Here is a 25,792-nt window from a genome sequence, read left to right as displayed (position 1 = left end):
TTTGCCAGGCCAGAGTGGGATCCATGTGGCTTTGGCCCAAATAAACAAAGAAACTGCGGGCCCAATATCGATTTTGGCAAATGGGATACTCTGTCTAAACATCACCGATTTGCTGCATTACAAGTGCCAAAGGAGATGTTGCACTTGTAATGTGTCAGACAGGACATCATCCATATTTGTGGTGGAGTATGCTGTCTGCCAAACAGCAAATGAGGCCTTAAATAATAATTGATAGGCAGTAAACATTCTCTTATTGCATGAATGTTCTATGGGTAATTATTGGATTCACAACTACAAATATGTGTCATGAATATTTGTGCATCAACAGCGCATGTTATTATTTTACACTTGCTGATTATTTTATTCAATTCTGGCATTACAAAGCCTCTTATCCGAAATCTTGATCAATTCTTAAACTGCATGCATTTACAGTATGCAATATGTAAGATTCACTTCAGGTAACCAAACTATGGGCCCTGAGGGCGGACATAAAGATAGTTTAGTAATTACCCTTTGTGAATTTCCAAAGTCCCAATGTTGTAAACTTAGACCAAACGTTTAAGTTTACTTATGTGGATTGGCCCCTATGTGAGGTACATACTTGCCCTAACAAAACTTTGGTTCTTCATCTGTTATCTTATACAAGCTACCTCAGTGACCTGAGATTTCAGCAGTCATGCAACTGGCCTGGCCGGGGTGGGAGAGTAATAAATGCTCGAATTCATTCTTGCAGCTGCTGCCGCTGCTGCCGTGGAAAATGTAATCTTTCAGGAAATGAACATCTGCTGCTACCCATTAAAATTTTGTTGATCCAGAAAAAAAAGCTAACACTCTTTACTATACTTCATAGCGCTGATTGTATTTTTGAGTGGATGTCGACATATTGAGGCCAGGGCCTGATTTGGAAAAAAATTGGAGCAGTTAGGCATGAGGCCCAACACATTAAATTATACATCTATCACACAATAATAAATTGTTTCAATTAAGGAATGCCGCAGGAGTAAAAACCCTAATAATAATGTGTTTGCATATTGAGTTTGCTAGCATGGCTAGGTAGTGCTGTAACTAACAACAGCTGACATCATATAAGCCAATAGTATTCATTTTATCCACTGCAGACGAATGCCACGCCGACGTGCTCCTTTAGGAAAGTGCCTAAACGGAGGGGAAGATGATGATCCTAGAATACTGCACATTTTCACAAGGCTGTGCGAAATGGTCCACAATCACATATCGTCACAATACCAGTGTGAAGGACAATTACGATCAAAAGGCAGGTGAATAAAATGCCTTTTCCCCAAGGTTCTGACCTGCTGAAAATGTTGGAGCGTGGTGTTAAGCCAAAATTGCTAAAGCTGCACTCTGACAGTTTCAAAACACAGGGATGCGCCTTATTTACAAGAATGCGGTGCACCCCTTGTTTCCCCTAATGCTGGTGCTAAATTAAGCTGCCTAGTGCCAACGCAGGAACCCTTGCACCATAGTACAAGGGTGCCTGCGTTGCAGGGAATGATTGTTCATGTGTATGAAGGTGTCCATTCACTAATGGCGATTTGTAGCTTCCATGTGTGCTACAGAATGCAGCAAATATAGAAGCTGCAGAACGTAATTTTGTAATGATTGTTTATGTGCAGGAAGGGATACCTTCCTGCACATGAGCAATCACTAATGGCATTCTGAAAAATGCCAATAAACATAGAAACAGAATAAATGAGGAGAAATATATCATTTCACCTCTTTGGGCCTGTTTAAGACAAGGTTTTTCCTAGTCTTATGTTTGGCACTGCCCATATTTACGTCACCCTTGTAAATAGGGGGGCAGAGTCAAATAGCAATGAGTGTTGCAGTGAAACGCCCACATCAACACCCATTGCCCACCCCTTTGCGGCTGTGGTAAGGGGCAAATTTACAAGGCGGAGTTAAGCCACATTAATAGGCTTACGCCACCTTGTATATATGGAGCAGTGCATTGTGTCACAGTAACGTCATTAAAAGTGATGTTTCTGTAGTGCAATGCCCTTGTAAACATGACCTACAGTGTGTGGTATTTACTCCATGCGTATTTATTTAATCCATGGGAGAATTTAGCCCATGCACTACTTGTAAAGAGGGCCTTCAACTGAAATGCTGGGGCACCTTAACATTGAGATCACAGTATTACCTAATTACTTAGAAATAGACAATTACTTATTTATTTCAGTGTTCTGTTCTTGACACCTACTCCCTAAACTGGACAAAATGTGTGACGTCGATTTATCTGCTGCTGAGATGTTCTGTGGGCAAAAAAATTCAAAAGTGAGCCTCAGATTCCACAGAATCATTACAGGTGAAACACTTCTATTTGAGCTACTAGTGCATGCCCCAAGACTTAGAAAATTCTCCAAGGGGCAGTGTCAGACTTAGAAAATGCTGCTTGGGAAATGTTATGTGTATGTATCCCTCGATATAGGATTCTCAAGGTAATTCAAACAGGGTTCAAACATGGACACATTAAAAAAATTAAAAAAGACTTTGTAATTTTGCCAAAGACATGATTATACCCCCCAAGTGCACCCCCTATCCTGGCAACCCCCCGGGGGCCCACTGCGGGCCCCCTTAGCAAATCTCTGCCAGCCTTTCCTAAAAGGCCTTTACATTCCAGCATCGTAATATGGATGGCAGAGCCTGCTAGGCACCGCCACCATATTGTGGCCCAAGTCCGCCCGGCCAGGAATCGGGACAATTGTCGACTGGCTGAAAAGCAGCAGACGCCCTTTGCGTCCGCTGCGATACCCCCTCCATTATAATATGGCGGGGGTAAATCAGGTTTTGATGGCCGGCGGATCGCCACCGCTGGGCCAGCAGGGGTGATCTGCCCGCCATCATAATCATCCCCTAAGTCTCTGAAATGGTTGTCAGTTTCTTCCTGCTTGGCAAGGCACGGAGATTCATGAGATCACATTCATTCTCACCAAGGATGCCAAGGTCTGCTGAGACAGATCTGCTCTTGAGAAGTAGCTGCAAGTGGGACAAGTCTGTATCTTCATCTCTGCAAAGTAGTGTCTTCACCAAATTGGTTGTAGCGGTAGGCCCCAGCCCTCTAGCAGCTGGAAGTAGAATGTTTCTAAGTTCTAAAACTCATTAAGAGTAAGTCCCTTATTCCTCAGCTCTTCAGCTAAAGCTCCCAGACTTCAGAAGAGACTCTTTGGACTTCAGAGAAGGATTCAGCAGAGACCTTGAGCTAAGACCAGTGCAAGTTCAGTTGTGATTAGGCAACTAGGAATCCAGGAAAAAGGGAAGCCACACAGGAATTTAACCCACTGACACTTAAGGTCCACTGCTTTGTCCTAGGTATAGGAGGAAGCAGACTTAGTCCTTCATGACATCTCTCAGGTTACAGCAAGCCGGGTCCAGTCCTCTTCCTGTCTTCAAAAAGTCCAGAAAGTGTTTTAGAAGGGTTTGTGGAGGTGCCACCTTTGTGGTTGGACTAGTTAGTAAGTGGAAGTGACTCTTGGCTTCTCCTTAACCAACGGGGTAAATGTTCCCAGGGTACCCCAACACACTTTTTCAGATACATGCCCGATACATTTTCTAGCTTGTTCTCCAGAAAATGACCCAAGAATAGACTCTCAATACCCCCTGGCACCAAGGGCTTAGTCAATGTGCCAACCCTAGGGAGAAAGACAATTAAACTGCAACCACCACACCACCTGTTGAGTGCTAATTGGATCGGATGAATTTAAGGTAACAATACATCCTATGAGATATTACAGGGACAATTAGTGGCACTCATACCCTCTACTAGAAAACCAGGGATATATTTAAAAGATTTATTTGAAAAAGCGAAATCCTATCCCAGTGCATATATTATGGATAATAACTGTTAAAATGATCAAATAAATAGTGGCAGCATTTTGCAAACGTACCGATAAAGTGACCATCAGATAATATTGTAATATGTTGGTGAAATCGTACGATTCTTTTATATTGAAATCTCCAAACCCACCCTCATTTATTTGACTACCTTTAGCACCAAAGAAGGATTCTAATTTCGAGTTCACTCGCATACCTCCCAAGAACATTTGAATCGATAAAATAGCAAAGTCTGCTTTTTTCGACTGTGTCAAAAGGCAAGACTATAAGCCCACAGAGAGAAGGCTCAATACACCTCGCAGTATCCTTCAGCAAAGGGAGGTGATATGGCCCTCTATGACCTATACCTCGAGTCTCTATCTTTTCACACTCTGTTGTTGGTTTATATAATATCTGTTCATTATTGAACCTTTCAGGATAAACAATTAGCAAAAGAGGCCTTGTCACCTTTTTACATCCTTACCTTCTGTGGAACTCTGCTTTTTGTTTAAAACCAATAAACAAGAAGTGAATGATACACTTCCAATAAGCCCTATTTATCATTCAAAATAATCATGAGAACCGAGGCTATGATTCATATGAAATAACATGACCATATTCAAGCCGGCCTGATTATCACTTTGCAATGAAAAATAACATGAATGAATGCACGTTTTATATTTCAACATTTATATTTACTTAACCAACATAATAAATTCAGGAAAATACCCAAAAGGAACAATCATGATATCTATAACATGCCCTACTGCTAACAATCCCACAGTGTACCTTACTCCTAAATTAAAAATGGGACCACTCCCTCCTTGTGTTTAGCCTTTGTGTCCGCCCACAGGTATGGCCAGGAAAATGAAAGTCCCCTCCCCTGTGTCTACTCCAAACTGGTTTTGGGGCAGCTTCAATCACACTGGGTTTAGAACTAGCCATGCTAATGTGAGCCTGGGGAACAAAAGTTTGCTTTCCTTCAGGTGTGAGTTTACATCTGCTCATGAAACAACAGGCCTCACTTGGATCCCTTTCAAGTTAATGAAGCTCCTGGACCGACACCAACTATCCTTTCTGCAAGGGAGAAAAAAACAATGGCCCTCACCCAAACTATTGTCTGTTGTGGGTGTAATTTGTATACCTCCTTGTTAGGGAGGCACTGGAAGGCTAGCTTTCCAAGGCTAATGAAAATTAGCTTAACTGGGGATCAGGCAGAAAAAGTATACATTTCTAAAAGTTACTTTCCCCATATATTTAATTAAATTCTGACTTCACCAACAAATTGGATGGTAATACATATGTGAAATAGACCATGTATGACCATTTTAACCATTTCATGTCAGAAATTACACATTTAAGTTTATATCTGTAATGGCAAAGTCTATGAATAGCACATAAAGTGCTGCAGTCCACAGACAGCATTTAATTTCCAGTCCCTGAGTGCATGCTCGTTATTATATACTATGGGCTAGGCACGTTAAATGTGTAAATTGGAGAAAGACAATGTAACCATGTCTAAAAAGGGAGCAGAGGCACTTTACTCCTTTTTAGCAGTGATAAAGTGTACAGGGTTTTAAGTATAGCAAAATGAGCGGAGCAAAAATTGGAGGTAAATCATGCCAAAAATGGTAATTTAATAGAGACTTTATTCATTAAAATTTTTATTTGGGCACCCACTCCAGTGTTCAGATAGTCTTCAGAAAAAAAGTATGTGAATGTCGTCAAAAGAAGCTCCTTCATGACATTATTGACTTTTTATCATCCTCAGTTCTAAAATGACTACCAAGAACTTCGAAGCCATTCAAGATGGTGCTGATAGGATTAGACAGACAACCTGACCAATTACTAATCTTGGTGCGACATTGACTGAGGGCATAGTATCGGCTTAGGAATGAACAGTTTTTCATTTTCATTGGATACTTGGGTCAATATTATTTATAGATGTGTCCACAACCTGTTCTCTGGCCTGACACAATCAAAGCAAGGTATATCCTTTGGTGTGTTCAACATACTTTCATGCTTATATTGATTCTAATGAGATCAAGTTCCACAATGAGACTTAAAAATTGATAATCAATTTGATGTTTTGAGATTTGAGTGAGGCACTTTTTTATTCTTCTTTTAAACCACAGTAAATTAAAGCTGACCTCCTGAACTCCAGCCACTCAGATTCCACAAGAAAAGAGACACAAGTTGGTTTCTTAAATTCACGGAAACATATTTTCCTGAAGCAAACTTTTGAAAAGTGCTTTTTCACGTCTTTCAGAGTTATTTAAGGCAGTGCTTGGTGCAAACAGCTTTACCACTGTATTAAAAAAAGAGGATTCTAGAGGTGGCAATATGGGACAGGAACATTTGTGCACATTGGCTATATTAAGCTTTGCTGTGGCCTTGATGTGTTCTGCTGTTTTTGTGCTGCTGTAATTTTGTTATTCATTATTGCATTGTGATTTTGTGGTTTTGGACTGCGGTTGTGTGGGTATGCCATGTTATGTTTTGATTATACTGTTTTAAACTTTGTATTTGACACTGTGTTATGTTTCATTGCATACTTTGGGTATGCCAATGCATGCTGCTATATTTCAAGGCAAAACCAGCACAAGCCTTGAACATTTCAGGGACATGCAGCCATTTACCACTGCATTAGATGGTAAAATATGGCTGCTTAAGCTCTTCAAATATTTAAGATAGGAGTTAGCCAAAAACTGTGACAGAGGCTGGGTGTTCAATTAGCACTCACAATGCTCACTTTATGTGATGTGCCTGTGATAATAAGCTGACAATCAAAGATTTTCCTAAATTCTGCTTTGCATCTATCCAAGTAACCTGGAATAGAACTACTTATGAAGTGCAAAATCACGGTTTTTGTGTGAAATCTTGCCACATTTTTTCCTTAACTGTTTTTGCCAGCTATAGAACTTTGTACACTTTACTCCGGCTAATCAGTGGAAAAGTGCTATGCTCCTCCTTTCAACATGATGAAATTGGTTTCCCCTAGTTGACATAGTTAACTTATGAATAAGCCCCTATGGTACAAAGTACACCCAGGCGCTTTCATTAAATGTCACTAGTGGCCTGCAGTGCCTATTGTGCCATTCACTAAATTGACAGTGTAAAACATGACTTCAAGCCTACAGCTGAAGCCTGACTTTGGCAGTGTAAATGCTGCAAGCTGACATGTCAAAATGACCCCTTTTCACTGGTGAAAACCTTCCTTTTTAATATTTATAAGTCACCCCTTACTGTGCAGCTGGCAGGGTGCATGGTATTTAAAAAAAGGGGATATATAATTTGAACGTCAAGCATGTCATTACAGTGAAAAACTCCCAAAAACTATTTTGTCAAATACATTAAGTCAAGCAAGGTCAACTCGTGTAACCCTGCATGGCTTGATAAATCCAGAGTAACGCAATGAAGTGCAAATCTCTGCGTTGCTTTACTCTGCCCTGGGAAGGCATTCTATTGTTGAACCAGGGGTGTACCCATGCATCCATCTATGGATTTTTGAGCTTTCCAGATTTACCAACACTGGTAAACCTGGGAATGTGTCAAGATGCTACACCTCCCCAGGTGAGGCATAACAAGAAGAAATTTGGGAATTTCTCCTTGTTACTTCCTCTTTCTATCTGTGCTGCATTCTGCATCACATATAGAAAGAGGAAAATGTATCTCAGGATTGTGTTTCCTGCACAAAAAAAACTGCTCATAAAGCAGGCACCCTTGCACCATGGAATACGGTTCCCTGCATTGGAGCTAGGCAGCATATTGTGTGCCAGCGCTGGGAAATGACAGGAATGCCCTTATTTTTTTAGGCCCCCCACTTTGCCAACCTTTCCTTATCACACAGCACAGCAAGGAGACCTGCTGCACTGCATGATAATTTCATAAATATGCCCCAGATTGCAGGCGGTGTTTCTGCTGCTCTAGCAGGATGAAAATATGGGCAGTTCCCAGGAACTTAATTAACTTCAAAATGCCTCTCCTCTCACATGCAGAAGTCAGATGACACTTGAACAGCTGCTTCTTTGTTCCCCTAGCCAGGAAGGCTTGAATCCCAGTGGGAGGTGAGCTGCCCACAGAACTGGTTGGTAGTGAGCACAGAGGAGGGCCTGCTCATTCCTCTGACCAGACATCTTGGGAGGGCACACAGGCTGTGCAAAAGGGAGGAAGGGTTTCACTGTCTTGGATTCAGGCAGCGTAGAGCACTTTACAGTTGCAGCTCCTCCGCTAAGGCGGAGGAGCGTCACCCCAATGCTGCAAAGCAGGGAAAGAAAGAGCAAATAAAAAGCTAATAACTCAAGGCTTCGTGGGGTGGGCAGGGCTGCTCTTCTCTCAGAGCAGGGGAGGAGTGGTTTGCCCACTCCAAGTGTGCAATGACTGTTTGACCAGGCCTCTTGGGCCGGTCAAACAGTCATGCGCATTTCGCATGTTCTCCATTCAGGCTGCATTACAGCCTGTATGGCGAACATGCCCAGGCCCTCATTCCTTGCTTGAGCGATGATCCAGGGTGCTCAGACCAATGTGATTGGCTTAGGGGAGGGAGTCTGGCTGCTTCCTATTCCAGACCCCCGGAGAATAAGATGACGTGGGAGAGAGCTGGAGGGCGGGGAGGAAGCCCTCACTCCCCCCTATCCATGCCGGCAGCTACTGGCACTGTAGAACATACAGGAAATGCTGCAAAAGTGGGTATGGTTACCCCTGGGTACTTTTACATATTGGCTAGGGAGTGGTCAGGAGTCATCCCCGACCACAGGCTGTTGCCAGGCAAAAATGGGGCATGCACAGTACCCTCCTCAGAGCACTACTGAACCTGTGGAAGTTCAGAAGAGCACTGAATCTGCTCTCTGAGACCAAAGAAGAGCCCTTAAGGACAGAACATGCTCTCCCTCCCATACCCAGGACAAATAATTCATGAGGCTGACCTACTGTGCAATCCTCAGGGACATAACAAGCTTTAAAAAAACCTTCCTTGCAACTTCCCTGCTCACCACTTCCAACTGGACCTGCTCTTGACCCTCATAAAGGTTCCTTCTGAAGTGAGTCTTGACCCCAAAGTGCTGTTCCTGAGGTCCAGGAACCCTGGGCTATGTCAAAGTGTACTCCTTATTCATCCTGAGAAATCTGGAATTTAGAAACTGTTTGGCTACAAAGACCTCCAGAGGACAGCAAAAAAACCTGCCAGGCAAATCTGACAAAAGTGGGTGCTGGGCTGAAGATTTGGGTTTCCACCTCTTGGATCTTTTCTGCAGCTTTAAATCCAATTCAGCCCATGAAGCCCTCTTTGGCTACTCGGCTGTAGCCTGCAGCCTTGCTTCATTAGAGGAATCCAAACTCCCCAAAAATTTGAAAAAAGAACTCTGGACTTGGCGAAGGTGCCTAAAGTATCTGTCCTCAAGGAACAATCTTTGGGTGGGAAATTTGAAATTCTCCCACTCAGAGCTTTCCTGTCATTAACCAACACTGCCAAGAGATTCTGATATTTCAAGATCTAAAAGCGACAGTAGCCAGTAAAAGAATGCTGAGGCCATTGAAGAAAATTAAAAGGAAAATATTTTGCCTTTGATGGTTACATTTTAGACAGCAATGATGTACCTGGACCTTTATCAAGTTTAGTGATATCTTCTTCCACTGTTCCCTTGATGCAATGATGTGCAAGATTTGCAGATTGGTGATAGTTAGTTGGCTTTCTACTGTTAGCTCACTTAAATATTCTGTCAATATTTTAAACTTTTTGAGGGAAAGGACCAACTCTCTGGGAATCCCGTCCAGTGTGAGATTTTGAGTCATCAAACATCACAAGCTCAAATGGATCTTCTATGAATGATGTAAACTATTTGAATACAATGTATCTGTACTGAGACACTTCTTTGTGAGATACAGGAGATTACAATGATCCACTGATTCAAAATGTTGTGGGAAGGACAAAAACATGAGAGGGAGGGATTTCTCTTGTCAAATATGAAAAACAGGTGTTTCAGTGAGGAGCAGGTTCAACTGCAGTGGCAAACTGCTTTGTATGATCTCCACCGGGATGCAAAGTGATAAAGTGACTTTGCACATGTTTGATCAATCATCGGAGGCAGTGGACTTTTTACTTTTAGTATACAGTAGAATTTCCACTGAACTAAGGAATTAAGTTCATAATGTAATATCTATCTGCGGAATGTGGGATTAGAAGATAGGCACAGGATCCAGAGACATGCTTTTCTCCACAGAGAGCCTATCCTTTTGTTTCTGTGCAGGACTCAATGGACTTCTTATGTTACTTTGGGCAGCACTTAGGGTTTTTGCATCCAATAGCAAAGTGATGGAAGGGATTAATCACAGCCATCCATTGGAAATTGCTTGGGGCACATTCCAGCCCAATGTTTTTGTCCACTGTGGCATTCAAGACAGAAACCAGATACACAGTTCGCCTTTTGTTCTGCTCCAGTATGAACAGTACGACCCTGAACATGCAGTGAAAACTGCTTGAAACTGACAATTGGGAATGTAATCTCATGTCCTCAACAATCAATAAACAAACTGCTGTCTATTCGCAGAATGTCTGCATAGCATTTATTTATTTAAAGTTTTGTATAGCGCGAACATGACCCAAGTGGGTATCAGAGCGCTTTACATACGAGTTGCGTAAGATATAGGTGGATAGTTGTGGGAGAAAAGTAAAGATATATAGAAATAGCATCTAGTACAAAATGACATCTTAGTCATATTTGTGACTAACCTTCCAAGTCACCAGATGTAAAGAACACCCCGTTGCCACCACCACCCGTTGCAAATATTTGCCTTTTGATACCTTTCAGTCCCAATTCCCAATGGGAGTACACAGTTGTATATTGGGAAAGGATACTTTGCATTGCTAAAATCAACCCTCTGGCTTTTCGAATGTAAAGCGCTTACCTGTATCTGATCCATGATATTGTCCATACAGTTGTTTTCTGTCTTTATTTAGGGCAGTCGAAAAGCATGGAATTGATTTTTTTCTATTATTAGTCCGTGGGTTTTAACTTGTTGATCATAGCTTTCAACAAAGTGATTCAGTCAGCCAGTAAAACTTTGGGGCATATTAACAAGGGGAAGTATCGCTGCTTTTTCGGCGATTTGTGCCGAGAAAGCGGCGATACTTCTAGAGCCCTATCCACAAGGGCATTTCAACTCCTGGCTCAAGCCCACTTTGCATGTCGGCGACAAACATCACTAATGACATGCAAAGTGGGCGTTCCCACGTCCAACCACATGTGAAATGTGGTTGGAGGTGGGAACACCCTATTACCAAGGCAGGCGTTGGGAGAGTGAGACCTGCGATAAACTCATTTATCGCAGGTCTCCCAACGCCTGCTCTGACCAGGTGTTAGGGCATTGATAACATGGGGGTGTGGATCATAAAGCTGAATGCACCCCCCATATTATCAAGGAGCACATTAGCGCGTGAAAACAACGTTTGTTTTCATGCGCTAATGTGCCATATCGCCGACTATCGCCGGATTTCATTTCGCTTATGTGATGCGCATAGATAATTGCACGCTATAACGGCGATGGAATCTGGCGATAGCCGGCGATACGGGAATGTGCGTTGTGCGTTTTCTAACGCACTTCTAGGTAATATGCCCCTTTATTTCGGCACAAAGCCACAAAAGCACATAAAAAGATATACACAATAGGTAGATCAAGTATTGTATGCAGTGCAAAATGCGGAATGATTAAAAGTACATAAACCGCCTGTCTCAACCTTCATTCATAGTGATTCAGAAGATACTTATTCTACTTCTAAGCACTATAAATACCAATATTTAAGCCCACCAACCTGTAAGGAAAGGAAGGAGGGCTTCATAGGAACGAGATTCGAATTTGCCACCAGCGGATTGCTGTGTTCCTCCACCAGGTAAGAAGGACATGGAGCTAGTATTTGACAATGTCGATTTGTTGAACGTTTGTGAGCCATGATTTGCCTTTCTCGGTGGCGGGGGAGGGGGCATGTATCGGTTTTCCAACATGTGAATAAAAAATCAGTCAATTTACTACCTGCAAAAAAAATGTACGTTTACCACGATTTTACAAGTTTTATAAATGCTATATTTTATGTGATCCTCCTATGACACCAGTCATTTTATTTTTTCTTTAAATGGCGATAAGAAAGTCGATTTGAATCTTGGAATTTGCACATTTCGTAATGCACATATTTCTTTAAGCCTCCAGCTGTCCCCCATGTTAATTAGGACAGGGTAGATCGCATGACATTGCGGTTTTTGTTGCGAGGTAGATAGGCACATGTGATTTTATGGTTGACACCGACTGGGCACCGTGCTGCTGAGCTGTCTTTGATTAATCCCCTCCTGGCTACTTTAAGTGATGGGAGGCCCCTGAGGCCTGTGGTTTATGCGCCCATGCTGCTAGGATCACAGACAAATAGCAGCTTCCTGTGTTATTCTTGTCTTGTGTGAAGAGGATTTGTGCAGGTTAGTCCCCGGTGTAAACAATATCGAAAAAATTGTTGCAAAGGATTAACGCTCAGCTAATGATGTGACACCGGTAGGGTGTCTTCAGGTGGGCTGCGCGGATGTTGCAAGGTTTAATTTACTAAGCAAGTCTATTGAGACATAGAGAATCACTTATTCAACTGAATATCTCTGAATAACTCAATATATAACTAACTGTAGCCAGTTTTTTAGCATGGGGTAGAGCTAATATTATGGTGGATCTGGTGCCTGCAAATGACGTCAAATCTGTCTAAAATATTTCTTGACTTTATCTAAAAAAAAGACAGCAGGCATACATTAAAGCCGCAAGAAAGCTTTAAATTAAAATAGCAAAGCGGAAATAGCGACGCTGTGCCCATATTGTTTCTTTAAGGCCCGAGGCAATCTGTTCTGTTTTCGTCTCCATCAGGATGCTACCCGATGTCACTTCTGATCCAGTAAACTGGGATTTCTCTATGACTGTCAGAATAATCTTTACAGATCAGTGAACCTTTAACAATCTAATCCAACATTATATATTTTCACTCTGGACAGGCCTTCTTCGGGAAGGATAACTTTTGCATCTTGAGCTCATGCTGACACAGAAGGTATATTTCGGATGTTCAAGCAAATGTATACTCGCAGGGTTTTACTGAACTGCAAAACGGGCAGAATGTATAGTATTTTAAGCACAGAGCACTTTTGTGAACAAGTGATAGGATGAATTGCATACTGAGAGACTAGGGATGCGAACGTCTATTTTTTTTATTATAATCTGCTCAGCTTTCTAGAAAAAGTATTATGCCTAGTTTAATCAGCACTTTCGACCCTTATAAACGCAGTATAATGTTAGACTTACTTTTTACGTTGAGGTATCTTTTTTTGTTGTTGCCTTTTCATATAGCGCGAACTCGCCCCGAAGGTATTGGAGCGCTTTACATGAGCACCAGTTACTTTACACATTCATTATTATTATTATTATTATTTTATAGGCACGGGGAGATTAAGTGATTTGCCCAGAATCACAGGATGTGGAGTGGACCCCGAGGTTTCCCAGCTCCAAAGTCGGCAGCTCTAGCTGTAAGACCACATCCTCTCCCTTTCTTTATAGCTTGAAGTTCTGTAATGCCTATTAGCAAGGATGGAAGAGGCAAATTATTGAGGCAGTGAAGGAAAATTAATACAATTGAAATGGAGACCCTGATCTGCTAAACTTCAGCGCAAATTCTCGTGTGATGGGCCAGAAATCGGTGCAAATTGCAGCATCAATCAAGTTTTCTGTGAAAAGGAAAGTTTGCACTCACAGAGCAGCACTAAAGCAGCATGAATGATAATATATGGGCAAGAATAATGCAAATAACCTTAGGAACCCTGTAACGCCTGATAAACAGAATTGCACATTTTACAGCCAACTAATATCAGGTGTAAACAATGGGCAAGAGGAATTTCACATGATATTTCCACGCGTTGGGGTACATTTGCAAGCCCCTTGCGCCGCTGTTGCATCTCTTTATTTGATGCTCCAGCAGTGTGTGCATCACTTTATATGATGCTCTGTTGGGGCACGGTTCAGACCCATATCTATGAGGCCACGCATAGCCACTTTGCATGGCTTTTCATGGCCTAGTAGATATGGTGTAAGGCAACTTAGCACAAGTTGCTGCGTAGCCTTACACTGCGTCAGGGAGACGTTCCATGGTCGTTGCGTTGGGAGTTCCCTAGCAACACCCAGCGGTTTTGACGTATTCCCAGATTTACAAGGATCTGTAACCTAGAAATGCATCAAAACTGTACGCCCTCCAAGGGGGAGGTGTAACAAGGAGAAATATGTTTATTTCTCCTTGTTTTTTCCTCTTTCCATTTGTGCTGCATTCTGGTGCGTGGATGATTGCATGGGAACGTTCATTTACCACCAGTGTAATTCCCCTCTGATGCAGAGGAATGCAAACCAGCTCTTTGTACTGCTTTGTGTTATGTTTAGGCAACTTGAATCCACTGGCAAAGTGAGCAAGGAACCCACATCTGGGCATAACCTGGCAACTTAGGGTGAACAAAGCAAACACAAGGAGATGATGGCCAGAGCACAGAAACTTTTCAGACACTCAACTCAGTCACATATCTGGGTTGAATCCATCATCATTCTTTAGCTCACTTTGCCAACCCAGTTCAGACCCAGCCATATGCAAATCAGTTGCGACCCTGTTCCTCATGGGAACAGTCCAGCCCGAACTCCAAAGCCAGATTTTCCCTGGACAGGAAACAAGCATCCTGGGACTGGTTTCGGTTTAAAACACCCTTATCAGCCAGGCTAGCTTTAATATAGTGGCAAAGGGAGCAAGGGACCCACTTATCGGCATACCCTGCCAACTTAGGGCAAACAAAGCAAACACAAGGAGATGGTGGACAGAGCACTGAAACTTTTCAGACTCTCACCTCCAGTCACAGATCTGGGTTGAATCCAACATCATTCTGGGCCTGAACTGGGTGGCGAAGTGAGCTAAAGAACGATGATGGGTTCAACCCAGATTTTTTAAATTATGACAACCCTAGACAAAAATCATAAAATCATATTTGAAGATACAATCAAAGACAACATCACCATGATCTTTGAAAGTATTGTTACAATCCCCTGCCTCCCCTCTTAAAAGCCACTTACTCCTGCCTTTCATGTACCCATTGGCCTTGTCTGCAAATTTCCTGTTCCGGCAGTACCAGAGAACACTCACTGGGACCATAGTTATGAAAATTTGTTCCTATGGAGAGGGTAAGAACATGTAAAGAAACAGTTTATTTTGTTAATGTAACACATCTCAAGTTCTCTGCAAATTCTTCATGTTTTGGAAGTTGACTCTGCCTGATTGTGGGCACCTGTGGCAGTGCACACACAGTATGAGCCAGTCATTATTATGCTATTTTTATCTGGGAATTTTTTCAGTTATTAGAATGCACTGCATTTATGCATTATGATATTTTGTCAACTGTGCAAAAATGTTTATGAATCATGCACTATTGTCTGTCCTGAACAACATTAAACTACAAGAAAAGCAATGTGGGGATCATCCCCAATTTACCACTCTGCCCACCCCTGCAGAAAGTGTGTAATCTTGAGAAAAACACGAGGTTTGCACTTCTTAGCCTAAGCTTTATCAGATTGTTTCAAAAGCAGTCAAATGAACCCTGAATACCCTTGTACTGCTACTCTAACCATGAATACATTGTCCCAAAATTGCCATCAGATTAGCACTTAGCTAATGATCAGAGTGCCATACAATGATTGAAAATAAAACTTTTTTGTACAAAATGTGATTGAGGTTGTACAAATAATCTCAATGATAAAATGATAACACCTTTTGTAAACATAATTGAAATATTGATTATAACAACATCACAAAATAAAATGATGGACAGAGTGTTGAAACTTTTCAAACATTCACCCCAAGTCACAGATCTGGGTATAATCCATTGTTATGTTTCTGACCACGTCACACCAGTTTGGCCCCAGCCATATGCAGATCATTCTTGGCCCTGCTCCCCATGGGAACAGTCCAGCCAGAACTGCCAAGCCAGGTCCTCCCTGGACTGGAAACAAGAACACTGGGACCTGTTCTGGGGTATCACCCCTCTCAGCCAGGCTAGCTCGTATCCAGTAGCACATTGAGCAATGGACCCAAGTCTGGTTAGACCCATAACCACTTACGTTACACACAGCAACATCACAAAATAAAATATTAATTATATTTACAGTATAATAAAAATTAGAGTTACCTGGAAATCTGTATCTGTTTTCCAATGGTAACTGTATCAAAATTGTTTTAAAATAATCACTAGTTTTTTTTCCCAAAGTAACCAATATATCCAGAAACAATAATGATATGATTGCTGTCAGTTTATGAAATGAAATGAAATGAAAAGAGGGTTTGTAAAGCACTGCAGTTGCCCTGAGGCGTCCAGGCGCTGGGAATCAGGAAGCATGACTTCCGGTGGGGTAGTACCGGCAGGGGATAAGATTAATCAAAAAGAAAAGTTTTAAGTTGTTTCCGGAAGGTGGGCAGATTAGGATTGGATCTGAGGAGCAAGGGAAGTGAGTTCCATAGTTTGGACGCATTGTGTGAGAATGAGCGGCCTCCTGCTCTGGATCTCTTAATCCTGGGAACCATTGCGAAGAAGGCTTGTGAGGAGCGAAGTTCTTTTTTTGGAAGGTAAGGAGTGATCAGGGCGTGATTAATTATGGGGCCAGCTTTCCAGTAGGCCCGATGAGCGATGTACATGGATTTAAACTTAATTCTCTCTCTAACAGGGAGCCAGTGCAAAGATCTCAGCCCAGACTCTATTCGGGTTCTGCGGGGGATTCCAAGAAGAGTGCGCGCAGCGCAGTTCTGGATCCGCTGTAATTTATTTAGGCAGTACTCAGGTGCCCCCAGATATAGGGCCCTGCAAAAATCAATGCGGGACTGAATTAGGCCTTGTATGACTACCTGTTTGGCCTCAAAAGGTAGCAGCGGTAGGATCTTTTTCAACATCCTAATGAGGCCAAAACAGGTTGCTGACGTTTTGGTGGCCTGAGTGTTAAAAGTCAGGGACTTGTCCAACCATACGCCCAGGCTTTTTATGTTTTCTCTGGGTGAAGGAGGGTCACCTAAACTGGCTGGCCAAGTCTGCTTTCATTAAAAACATTAAACTGATTTCTCTAAAACAAGAGTGGTTGACGTTTCACGAAATAGCCAATAATGACTACTTCTATTAAAAGTATTCGTCAATGTCAACTGTTTGTTTTATTAATTGAAATTATATATGACATGTTCCACAGGCTGCATTCTGGACAGACTCAGCCTTGTAATCTTTAATTGATTAGCATATATTGCATTGAGTACTAGCGATCTTTACAGGTTTTTCTCAAAATTGCAAATAGACAAATGTGCTGTCCAGAATTGATCTATTCCTGTCATCTGCAGTTCATATACGTATCCCTGTAGCTGCTGTTTAACAAGCTGAGCTGCGATTCATTTGATATTTTCCAGTGTATAAACAGGAAAATGTAGGACCATCTGCAATGTCTTAGAATGATGCCACCAGTTGTGTATGATATCAGCACATTCACTTTGATAACCCTCTTTCATCTTAAAAAATGTCTAGATGATCTAAATCCTTAATGAGTTTTATGTCGAAGACAGCAGACAAAACAGCTATTCTTAATATTTGTTTTAACAAACCTCTTTGATCTTGCCATAGACAGGCAACTTACAACCCACCCACGTTTTCCTCTTATCCATCACCCTTTTTAGCTTATACCTTTTCTGAATCTCCTTCCCTTTCATGTTCTGTGTTTTTTGTACTCGTATTATTCATCTCCCCTCTACCTCAAACTGCATACCTCTCCTGAAAGCCTCTGCCCCTTATTCTAATGATCTGTCTTCCTTTGGGCACCCTTCTTGTTCCCTAATCCAGTGCCCTTCACATTGTCCTCATTTGTTCTTTCTGAACCCAGGTTTTGACACCAGGTCCAGTACATTTACTTGACAAAAATCTTAAATTTCTTTGGGAAAATGGAAAAGGGGCAATCTTGGGTTGTTCCTCCAAAATTAGTGCACACCCACAAACTCCTAGGTCCGTAGGAATTCCTAAACATTCCACAGATTTCTCACCATGTAAACTAAACTGAATTAAATTAATGTATATCGTTGGAAGTCAGATTGCGAAGTGGGACAAATTCTCCCACCACCGAACAAAATAGGTGCCTGGCTAGGCCGACATTGTGTCTCTAGACAGCCTAATTTCCCCTTAGTAAGATACCGACAAAAGGCTTTTGGGGGAGTACACATTAGAAATCAGCAATTTAAACACAACACTTGTATCAATAAATCACTCTGACGCTATCCCGGACCAATTTATTGATTCAGTATTTGATGATGATAATAAAAGCAAACTGACAAAAACCAGATTACTCAATTCAATGACATATAGTTTCAAATAAATAAAAGTTTCACTCCACCTTTGATTTGACATGGATTGCCATTGAAAGTTCCTGTGAACTAATAAACAATGGACAATGTAGGCACCTGCCACACATATGGAGCAGCTGGAGTCTGGTGAGCTGCAAGAGTTGAGCTTCAGTTATTGCAGGAGTAGCAGTGACAGCAGGAATTTATGGTATAACAATTCTCCTGAACATGGTACGAGCATACTAATTTCTTGAACTCGAAGAACACTCTAGTTTATCTTGTTTTGCGTGCAAATAAGTTGTACATTTGCATGGCAGTAGTCTCAAAGGAAGTCCACAATTAATCTCTTATGATTGAATAGGCATGCCCTGTTTTGCTGAAAGAGAAGAAAAAGGAAAGAGTTACACATGGTAAAGGAAACTGAATAGTCAAGGAATAAACCTGTTTGATGGGATATGTTATCAGTAGTTTAGAAATTCTTTGATTGCATAGAAAATAAGAAAAACTGAAGTTCTATTGCAGGAACCCCGTATAGAATGTCAGAAAGTCATGGCGAGAGATAAAACACACTTTCCTGGTAGTCTCAAGTTAAATAAATAATAAAAAAAGTTACTGGCTGTTAATTCTTCTCATGAGCAGGTAAATCCAAATGAACCAAAAAAGAGTTACGAACTGTAAATTTACCTTTTTTTTTGCTAGCATGGTGAGCAGCCAAGATAAGTTTAAGCCTGTGAACATGTATTATAGGGCAGATACTGCATGTAATAGTCGATGAATATTGTTTCACGAACATTGATATATAATACTATAGCACGGAAAATATAATACTTGTGTCACCACCTTGATTGCTTCTGTTGTTTCAGACCTCCTACCCTGCAATTCCCTTTGCTGAAAGGCTGTGGAGAGTACGTTGTTATGGTCCTAGAAAAAGATGCAGCAGACGTTGATTTATAAATGAGAGAATCTGGTAGTCCAGGGAAATAATTCACTGTCCGAACCTGAATAAAGGTAAGATTAGAGGACTATCAACTTTTCTGGACAAAATACAGGCAGATCCCTTGTAAGTAAGGCAGGGAACTTCTTGTATTAGTGGGCAATTAGAGTTTTGGAGTCATCGAGAATGAGAGCTCCAGGGCTCAGTTGACAAGTATGTCATTCCTTTTGACTTAGCGCTTAACAGAGTTACGAACTAGAGTAGATATAATTAATTTATATAATTAATTGAGACTGCAAACTCACCAGGATGAGGTTGTAGATCAAAATATGTAATAAAGATATATGTTCGTCTAAGGGCCTGATTATGAGTTTTGGTGATATGGGAGTGAGCCAGCTGCCACTACCACGCCCCCTCGCTGCCAAGACTCATTGCTGACCAGCAGATTATGACTTGAAAGTGGTCTGGCACGCAGGCAGCGGGTGGCCCTGTGGTTGTGTCTCTTTCAAAGGAAGCGGTTCCTTTGAAAAGGCACTACAATGGGAACGCCACACAAGGTTCCTGCTGGCATGATCTGTACAGGCCGTGCGGTGAAGGAACTGCTGTGAATGCACACAGTGGGGCGCATGTTGTGCCTCACGCCCTGAGGACATCTACATGGGGTGAGACAACAGGGGGTCCTTCAGTGGAACCACCCTGAAAACTGTGGCGGAGAGGAAACTCTTAATATGCTTGGTAGGGCCACAGTGGTTCAGCCAAACATATTGCGGCCTTAAGACCACCATGCCACTGCCAGGGAACAGCGGTTCCCTGGGGGCGGTCCCATGCCGGTCCGACTGCCCAAGTTGTAATAGGGCAGTCAGACCGCCAGTGCGTCCGTGGCTAGACCGCTGCACCACCACGAGTCTGGCAGTCCTTGTACCGCCAGACTTGCAATTAGGCCCTAAGTATTAATACGGAAATATTGATTTTCTGTATAGTATATGTAATGACAATATTGTCAGCAAGAATATTGTTACAAAATATTTTAAAAACAAAATCAAAAAATGTATTGGAATTAAAAACTGTAACTAACAAAAAAAATACATTAACTAAATATCAACATAAAAAATCTTAGCAATAAAAATAGGACCATGAATAAGTCTATACCCCTAAAATCCAACAAATGTTATACTTAATTTAAAAAGAATATCTATTTTAAAACTTACATTGGTTAAACAACACAAGTTAAAAACAATATTAAAAAAATAAGAAAACACACACATATATATATTCACTGAAAAAAACATAGGTTATAGACCATATATAGTTAGGAATTAGCATTTACAAAACCTTGAAAATTCACTGAAAAAACCATAGGTTATAGACCATATATAGTTAGGAATTAGCATTTAAAAAACCTTATTTTACTCACACAAAACCATTGAAATTCCATATATAGTTAGTTGCACTAACTATATATCGCGCACCCGCAATCCACTGCTGATCATGTCACATATTACATCATTCATGACATGGTCAGTGACATCACTGATGACATCACTGATGACATCTCAAATGACATCACTGATGACATCACTGATGACAACATCCAGTGACTGTATGTTTCTGTAAAGTTAAAATATGTCTTACATATTGAAGAATGAGTGGATGTATAAGTGTCTGGATGAAGGATTTAGTAGGTGCGTGACTGACTGTATGAGCGAGTGATTAAATGTGTCTCACTGAATGCATGGGTTAGTGACTAAACTGTCTTAATTTGTGCATCATTATGTCTGTTGTGATGTAAACTGCTGCATGTGTTGATCATTAGCTATACGAGAGGCTATATGTGTTATTAATTGGTTGCCCAAGTATTTCTATGGGAGATTGAGTTTGTGTGAGGGTGGCTGGAAGGTGTGTGACTCTGTGCATAGATGTGTGAGCAGTTTATTCACTAGGTGTATGAGTTCAAGAGTGCATGTGGAAACAGCTACATGGGCAGTTGACTGTGTGCATGAGTGTATTGATGAGTGAATGGATATCTCAATGCTACATGTCATAGTAAGTACATATGTAAAACACAGTACATGTGAGAGTTGGCATATAAAAATAACTGTGCATGAGAGCCACTGAATGAGTGAGTGGTTGTATCGATCATTGTGAACTTGTATCAGGGATTGTATAAGAGAGTAAATATGTGTTAGTATATGTTTCAATAAGTAAGGTGTGTATAACTGTATAGTTGAAGAAATGTAGGTGAGATTGTTTCTTTGCATGACTGACTGGGTGTGTGAGTAACTCCATGGATGAGTGGCAGTGTGTGAGTGTCTGTATACACTGAGTGTATCTAAGGTTATATTAGAGTCTGAAGAGGTTTATCGTATTAGCACAAGAATGATGTCAAATGAGACGTCATCAGTGATGTCATCAGTGATGTCATTTGAGATGTCATCAGTGATGTCATCAGTGATGTCACTGACCATGTCATGAATGATGTAATATGTGACATGATCAGCAGTGGATTGCGGGTGCGCGATATATAGTTAGTGCAACTAACTATATGTGGAATTTCAATGGTTTTGTGTGAGTAAAATAAGGTTTTTTAAATGCTAATTCCTAACTATATATGGTCTATAACCTATGGTTTTTTCAGTGAATTTTCAAGGTTTTGTAAATGCTAATTCCTAACTATATATGGTCTATAACCTATGTTTTTTTCAGTGAATTTCAATGGTTTTTTAATAGCAAATATCATAAGCTGTCGAATGTCAAGTACGTGGTAAGTAAAAACATTTTTGTGTTTATGCACACTGATCTGCTTTGAATGCTGCCCCCCACCCCTCATTTCTATTAGGAGTACTCTCTCTTTGCAGATAGTGAAGGGTAGTTAACGCAGGCCTTTGCCCCCGTTGTAATCCGTCGTGCCTGCTTCTCTCTCCATTTGATTGATTGTTCTCTTTGGTTCATTCTCTATTTACAAACAAGCACAGAGTCGCAATACTCTGTTTAGTCTTTGCAGATAGCGAAAAATCGTGTAAAAAAACAAAAGGAATCGAGCAAAATCAGTAGGCCACTAATGGGATCTCTTTTTGACCTCCCTAAAATAGAAACATTAGGAACAACCTGTTGATAATACCAATGTGTATGTACATAAGCGGCGTTCATTTGTGTTCACAGTACCCCTTGTTGATTGTTTGAATCGCGCATTGAATTGTTCGAAGTTGGTTCTCTTAAGAATCTTCTCTGCCTGCAAACGAGGAAGAATAGGAATATTCTCTCTCCCTTTGCAGATAGTGAAGGGTAGGTAACGCAAACCTTTAACACGTCGTGCCTATTTCGTTCCTCATTGATTGATTGTTTCCCCAAACATTGACTGTTTGGGAATTGGTTCTTTTTGGAGGTATTCCCTGTTTGCAAATATACGTAGGAAAATCTTTGCAAATAGTGAAAGGGTACGGACCTTTCTCCCCCGTTGTAATCTGTCATGCCTATCTACTCCCCACTGATTGATGCACCTGTTTCACCCGGACCATTTACTAGAGATACGTCATCTGGCCCGACCAGAGAGCACCCCTAGTGAAAAGGACATATGCAATAATAACGAAGTGATCACTGTATCCTGTTAACAGAAACTTTAGCATGAAACAACCTGGAAAGAAAAGAATAGGAAAACGAAAATCAGTAGGCCACTGATGAACATGAACTTTTATTAAACAACGAACAAAGAAACGATAACATAACGTAATGATAAAACCTATTAATGTCCTAGAAACAAGAAAACGTTAGAAATATGCCAGTGGTGAGAGACCAGAAAAACAGTAAGAGAAACCAAATCACCCCTCGCTGTCCCACCGCCTGCCACGCCAAAAAAATCGGTAAACTAGGGAAAATGCAAGTCAGTAGAACATCCGCCCCCACTCTGGAAACTTCCAAGGTGGGGCAGGGTTGCGGCTACGCCCAGCCGGGAGCAGCCCATATAAGGCGGGTCCTGCTGCCACGCCTCGGCCAGGAGATCCTAACGTAGGGTGTAGCCGGAGGAGAGGCCGAGGCCAGCGGGACCCGGCCAGGGGATTGCCTTTACAACGCTGAAGAGTTGCAGGGGGGGGAATGTCTCCTCGACCCTCCCCTCTCTCTCCCAGTCCGGCCGCGGTGGCCCTTGAGAGTTTCAGGTAGTCCCGCCACATGCTCTTCCGGTACGGCCACCAACGGTCGGGGGGCCGAGGCCGACGGGATCCGGCTGCAGCCGATAAACCAAGGAACCCGTTCATGGGGCCAGAGCCAGGGGCGTCCGGCCGACATCCACCGGAAGCCCGGCCCAAAGACGGACGGGACATTTTTTCTTTTCTCCTTCGTAATAGCAGTGGCAACACGCCAGGCACCACTTCTTTCTTCAAAAATGGCTTTGACAACACTGGGGGGGATGTCTTGCACATGCCTCCGACCCCCCCCCGTCCTCATCGCCACCGGCCATACCAAATGTCAAGCGGGACGCCGTGGGGTGCACTGGGAGGGAGAGACGGTGCGAACAGGCCTCTCCCGCCTCCTCAGGTGAAGGCTTCCCAGCTGCACCCTCAGCGCTCCAGGCGCCCCGAAAAGGGTTCGTCCACTGTGGCGATGCTGCAACGTCTCGCCCGGCAGGGTGGAGCCCGTCCGCACATGTGACCCCGCGATCGCCGGTAGCTGCCGAACTCTCAAAATGGCGATCGACCTGGCAAGAGCGGGCCCAGCATGAAGAAATGGCCCGGTCACTGGTTGACTCCACCACCATAGTCCTCCACGACCTTGAAGATTCTAGAGGAGCCGCGGGAGTCTCCGACCCCCGATGGGGAATGACTGCCATAATCGCCCGTGGAGTGACGAAACTGTATCCGCGGGACGTCGGCGCTCCCATGCTGGCGCCAGCCTCACTTTGAATTACTAGAATCCTGCAGACCTCAGTTCCGGTGAAATCACAGTGTGACCCGGTAGGAAAAATTGTTGCACCCCCTCCTCTTTTTGAGTGATAGTTCAAACCACCGATCCTTTCCTTTGCCCTTTTACCAGAACTTTGGACTGCCTCCCCCTCTTTTACATTTTCTAGAGAAAACAAAACATTAACCACTACATTACCATAGCAGTTGACACCAGAACTGTTTTCAAATTGAAAACCAACAACATCTTCAACAGAATCCTTTTTGTTTCTGCTGTGACCCTGCTACAGCACAGGCATTGTCCCCAGCAGTAACTCTGCAATGCCGGTAAGAATAGCTGTGGTGCCTACTGGACTCACTCACCCCCGCGGCGCCCCACGCCGTTATTTGCTGGGCGGCAACTTACTAGACATCACTTTCGTGCCATCTAGATTTCAGCGCGTTCTGCTGCCTTGGAACTATTCGCACAACAGACTGCTACTGACGACCCACCCCCAGGCAACATCTTCTGAATTTTCATAATTTGAAAGAACTAGTAACATGTCCTCATCAGGAATTCAAAAGAAATTGCCACGGTCTCTTCGTTGTTTAAATGTTTTTACTGTTTTTGTTTTGTTGTATATATTTATATGTTATTAAAGTTTTGTATTCCTACTACTTTGTTGGAGTGCTATATATTTTTAATGTGACACATAATTGTAAAAACTTTGATGTACAAAGAGTCATTCCTAGAATCTTCCGCTTCAGGCTCGGTCCCCTCCCCAATCACAATACAGGATGGTTTTCAGATAGTAGGAACACGTGTGGTGTGACGGATCTCATCGGGTGTGGGCCTTGATCTACTATAACTCCTTTGAAGAGGGGTGATTCTTTACAGCTGGAGCCATAAACTACATCTGCAGGGCTAGCTGATAGCCTGGACAATCGGACACAGAGGAAGAGGAGTGTCAGAGGGTGCGGTAGTGAATAGGGCGAAAGGGAGGTGTCGGGCGGGCACAGAGTGTGATTCTCAGGGAAGAGCAGCGCAGATGGGGGGAGGTTTATTGCCCATGCATAAGACAGAGAGCGGGGGTGACCAGTGCCTGGGGAAGATGCTTGCGAGGGTGGGGAGCCATGCTACGAATCGACAGCGTGCAGAGAGTGGGTCTGGTCAAGGCATCTAAAATGGCTGCCGTGCACGACAAAAGTGTGGCATTTCAAAAAAGGCAAGATGGCGCAAACAATGTTTTTCAACACTTCCTCATTTCCTTCGAATCGAACGTTAACAGACGTTGGTGCATATTACCAAAGTTAAGCGATATTTATCACTAACGATGCTTACCAACGAATTTTTTACCGCTAAGCATCGTCAGAAATTATCGAAGATAAACCTTGCTATTATCAAGGTTTATCGCAAATGCGATAAAAAACGGCCGCAATGCATGAATATCGCTAAAAAGTCAGCGATATTCATGCATTACCGAGCTAATGCTCTTAGCCATGTTATCCACCTCCCATTGGATAACATGGCTAAGAACTGCTCAGGGCAGGTGTTACTTTATGGAGATATTCGCGCTTAGCGCAAATATCTCCAAAAGTTGGTAATAGGAGATATATATCTTGCATGTTGTAATGCAAATTATTGTGGTATATGGAACTCATACCATAATCTCTCAGGAAAGCAGAAACTGATCCTTTTGGGACCGCCTGAGAAGGCCTAGGGGGTGAGGGGTACTCTACTTTGCCCCCTTTTCACGT

Source organism: Lissotriton helveticus, chromosome 10 (assembly GCF_964261635.1).
Source record: "Lissotriton helveticus chromosome 10, aLisHel1.1, whole genome shotgun sequence".
In the NCBI taxonomy this organism is placed as follows: Eukaryota; Metazoa; Chordata; class Amphibia; order Caudata; family Salamandridae; genus Lissotriton; species Lissotriton helveticus.
Note: the sequence above shows the minus strand (reverse complement) of the source record.